The sequence below is a fragment of the Musa acuminata genome, chromosome BXJ2-1, assembly GCF_036884655.1.
Source record: "Musa acuminata AAA Group cultivar baxijiao chromosome BXJ2-1, Cavendish_Baxijiao_AAA, whole genome shotgun sequence".
Classification (NCBI taxonomy): Eukaryota; Viridiplantae; Streptophyta; class Magnoliopsida; order Zingiberales; family Musaceae; genus Musa; species Musa acuminata.
In genome coordinates this window covers 29,346,519-29,351,002 of record NC_088338.1, presented here as the reverse complement: position 1 = coordinate 29,351,002, position 4,484 = coordinate 29,346,519, and the positions used below count along the sequence as shown (strand labels likewise).

General features: G+C 43.6%; 1 long non-coding RNA gene across 1 annotated transcript; it reads left to right on the top strand.

Annotated features, from left to right (window-relative positions):
- The first annotated feature begins 694 nt into the window (after nucleotides 1–694).
- LOC135598156 (uncharacterized) lies at nucleotides 695–1,918 on the top strand. Its single transcript, XR_010481503.1, has 2 exons — nucleotides 695–997; nucleotides 1,348–1,918. It is a non-coding gene; the product is annotated as an uncharacterized LOC135598156 (long non-coding RNA).
- Nucleotides 1,919–4,484: the final 2,566 nt, after the last annotated feature.

The following is a 4,484-nucleotide window of genomic DNA, read 5'->3' as shown; positions in this document are numbered from 1 at the left end:
TCCAAAGATGTAGAGAGAGACCTTGAAACGATACCCATAAGGGAATAGACTGTAGACTGTCTAACTCCAAACAGACATCAGGGGACCAGCGTCGTAGAATCATTGGATGGCCACGAATAGTCCAGAACCCTTCAAGGACCCGTTGCAAATCTTCTTCAGAGTATAGCTTGCAAACAAAGAAACCGTTCTCGAGCATATGGAGGTCAAATGCCGATGTTCCCCATCTAGTTTTTATAAATGATGATAGTGGGAAAAATGATGTTTTGAGACCTACCACATAGCCAACAATCGCCATAGACCATGTCTCAATTAACTCTGCGGAATCATCTATCTCATACACAACAATCTTCTTTTCAGCTTGAACTTCTGGAGCAAAGAATTCCAAACTGAGGTCCGGGCTTCCAATTGGAGCCTTGAAGAGGCTAGTCCATGGCCGAGGTTCATTGGAAATAAGAGCAGGAGGCCGCGATCTAGAGCGCGACCTACTTTGATGCTGCATCGTCAAAGGAACTGGACGAGCAAATTGAGAAGGGAGCCTCGTCGTCGAATCTACCCTCTCTCCACCGTCACCAGACCCAGGGACCATCGCTGCCATGTCCCGACCTTTTTTTTTTTTTGTTTTTTTTTTTTTTTTAAGGAACTCTCCTTTCTGCAATTGCCACCCCCCCCCCCCCCCCCCCCCCCCCCCGTAAGGAACTCTGTTTCACCGAGCAGAGCAGGAGAGAAAGGTTCGATTTCAGTTTCAAGATCTGATCTGCCCCAATATGTTTCCGGGCCCCTTACGATGAGAAGAGGAAGAAAGTTTTCGATCTTGAAAGAGCAGAGCGTCCCCGATCTCTCTGGTCGTAGCCTCGCCTCTGCTGGAAGGAATCAGCCACCGAGCCCCTTTCCCCCGATCAGAAGCAGGGGCGGTGCAGAGACCCTCTCTTCTTCCTTCTCGGATGGAAGCAGGAGAGCAGATCTCCACTGTTCGGCCTCCTTTTTCCCGATTAGAATAGTAAGAAGGAGACCCCTCCTCTGTTCGTGCAAGAGAAATAGAGCAGATCTCCCACCTTCTTCGATCTCGCTGAAAGAAGGAGAGCAGAACCGCTTTCTTTCCTTGACAGCACAGCTGGTCAATCGCTCCTTGAGAGCAGAAACCTCAGCCCCTTTCCTCGTCTTCGCCCTCCTCTGTTTCACAATGGAAGAAGAACGCCGGCCGCAGAGAGTATAGGGTTCCATTCCCTTCTGCAAAGAAGAAGAAGGAGACCAGATAGCGGAATTGATGTTTTCTTGATGTTTTCTTGATGTTTCTTCTTTCCTCCCTGTTCTGTTCGTTCTGAATGCAGATCTCTTCCCTTCTTGCAGAAGAAGGAAGAGACAACCCCTCTTCTTATTCGTGTAAGAGGAAGAAGGAGAGTAGAGAGTGCGACCTTCCTCTTCATCGTCCAGCGGTGAAGAGCGCCGACCGCTGGAAGAAGCAGCCACCGATCGCCAACAGCTTTCGTCGACCGGAGACCTCAGGGAGAAGGCCAAAAAGAAGAAGAGGACGCCGAAAGGAAGATCACCTAATGTCATCAACCATTTAATTATGAGTATGGCCTCATGATCATCAAGAGGGAGGAGGAAGAAATCTACAATTATCTCTTGGTCCTGCAACAACAGTTTCACCTGCGGGCACCTATGATCACACTTCAAAATCCGTCCGTTGGCGACCTTAACGACAAACCTGCTGCAATTCTCAATAGGTAAATTCATATAGAAAGCAACCTTACTTTTTAAGAAGTTATTTTTTAGGAAGTTATTAGTGCTGCTCGTGTCGATGAGAACAGTGATCGGTTGTTGTTTGAGAAGGCTTCCAACTTTCATCGTTTGTGGGATTGAGTAGCCAACTAGTGTATGTATCGTAACTTTGGTCGGTTGTGGCTCTTCTTCTGCATCTTCTTCTTCATGTTTAAGGCTCTCTTTTGGATGTTCAATGACCTCTTCTTCTATCGGTTCAATCATAAGAAGTTTCCCTTTACTACAGCGATGCTCACGACTCCACGGCTCGTCATAATATCAACATAACCCTTTCGTATATCGCTCCAGAAGCTCTTCTCTTGTTAACCTCTTTGGTGTAGGGACTTGGTCGACAGTAGGGGGGGTTAAGGGCTTCAATATTACTGGTTGAGGAGCGACCCTAGTCCTCCGAGCTTCATGGTTCAATTGCTCCTCTTGATGTCATGCGAAAGAGATGACTGCCATAAGCGTATACGGTTGTCGCGCTTTAACTTCTCCTCGAATCTCCGGCTTCAAGCCCTCAATGAAGGTTCTCAATAGCTGTTTTTAAGACCAATCATGAGTTTGATTAGATAACCTTTCAAACCTGGTTTGGTACTCCTGAATGGTAGAGGTTAGTCGGATCTTTGCTAGTTGTCCGTCAATATTCTCGTAATCGGTTGGTCTGAAGCGGATCAGCAGTCCTTCTTTGAATTGTCGCCATGAAAGGACTCCATAAGTATGTTCAAACCAATCAAACCACTGTATAGCATCCCCTTCAAGACATATAGCTGCAATTTTCACCATAGACGCATCCGCGATTTTATGGTACCGAAAATATCGCTCCGCGCGCAAGATCCAACCAATTGGGTCTCCTTCTTCCCATCTAGGGAAGTCCACTCTCATGCATGGATAGTTGGGGTTGGTCATAGAGCTTCCCCTCTCTTGGAAGTCATATCTTTGGGCTTGGTGTGATTGGGCAAAGCTCTCTCCTTGATATGATTTCTTCGGGCTTAGTGGTCGGCCCAATCTGAGTTCGGTAAAGAGCGTCCGAATCTTATCCTCCATTCGTGCCTCCAAGGCTTCGAATTTAGCATTGATTGCCTCCTTAGATGCCATAGTATATGCCTCCAAATCTATGATGTTAAGATCTCTCTTTTGTTGTTAGGTTAAAGGCATGTATAGGTTGAGAGAAGTGATGGTTGAAAGGGTTGGTGGATCGGTGGATGTAGGCTACGATTTAGGCTTGTTTTGTGGCAGTTTTGGGTGAAGTTTGAGGGTGTGGTTTGGTGGAGTTTTAGGGCTATGGATAAAAGTTTTGGATCTGTGGAAGATGGCAGCAAAGGTTTGATAGAAATCAATGGAAGTTGCAGCAAGTATGTGCTGTCTTGTAAGAGTAGAATTATCGTCGAAGAAACAATGGTTTCTCGATGTAATTTCTACCAAAACCTTAAGAGAATTGAGGAGGGAATTGATAACAAAATCACAGATTATATGAAAGCAAGGATGTCTAATTTAATCAAAAGAATTTTAGCAGTATAACAGCAAGAAAATTTGTGCAAGTTGCGATAGCAGAATTGTCATCGAAAAATTTCAGCGGGTTACGACAAAAATTTGCAGCAACATAAAATCGTTTTTAGAGATGAATTTCTTAATAGAGAAATCTTAGATGGAAGCCAAGATGAGCTATGAAGTGTATAAGAAATTTCATTCAAAAAAGATTACAAATAGATGGGTTAAGGCAACAATATGCGGTTGAAATTTTCTGCAGCACAGATTTTTAGGTATAGCAGATTGGACGTAAAAGATCAGTGGTTTATATTGATAATTTTTTGATGAAACCAAAGGGAAATCCACTATTAGGAAGTGTGAAAGCTATCATAAAAAATTCATAGAGATTTGGATAGAAATAATGTAGTATCAAGATCAAACAAACAGTGTTATGCGGCTGAAATTTTACAGTGTAGATTTTCAAGTATAGTAGATTTGACGTAAAAGATCAATGATTTATATTGAGATTTTTTTGAAAAAACCAAAGGGAAATCTGCTGTTAGGAAGTGTCAAAGATGTCATAAAAATTTCATAGAAATTTGGATAGAAAAAGCACAGTAGCAAGATCAAACAGATGGTGCTATGCGGCTGGAATTCTGCAATGTATCTTTCGTCGTAGAGATGAAAACTTTGTGATGAAAGGTTTATGCAGCAATATAGGAACAGTTTTTTTTTTTTGGATTTTCGAATAAGGATAACTAAATTACAGTAGTAGTTAGGTAGGAAACCAGAACCTGTTGCAATTCACGGGGAGATCAAAGGATGATCCGCGGTGGTGGAGATGATGGCGGAATTCGGCGACGATCTTTTAAGCAATTGTGGGAATTGGTTGGGGCGGTTGTGGAGGGCTGATGGATAGCAGTGGAAGGGCAGCGAGATGCTAAGAACGCTGCTCTGATACCAGGTGTTAGAACCCTTGCAGATTCTAAACTTGGGGTTGATCTCTTTAGGGGATCGGCCTCCTTGGAACTCTATAGGGGTTCCTCCCTCCAAGTTGCTGCTCAAAGGCTGCAGAAAAGATTCATCTATTGCTTATGAAAAGAGAAGGAATACATGGCTATTTATAAGGCTTCTAATCCCTAACTCCTAATAGGACTCCTACTTAATACTCTTACTTCTAACCAACTCCTAGTAGGACTCCTAGTCAAGACTCCTATTCCCTTACAACTCCTAATTCTTCTCTAAGAAAACAC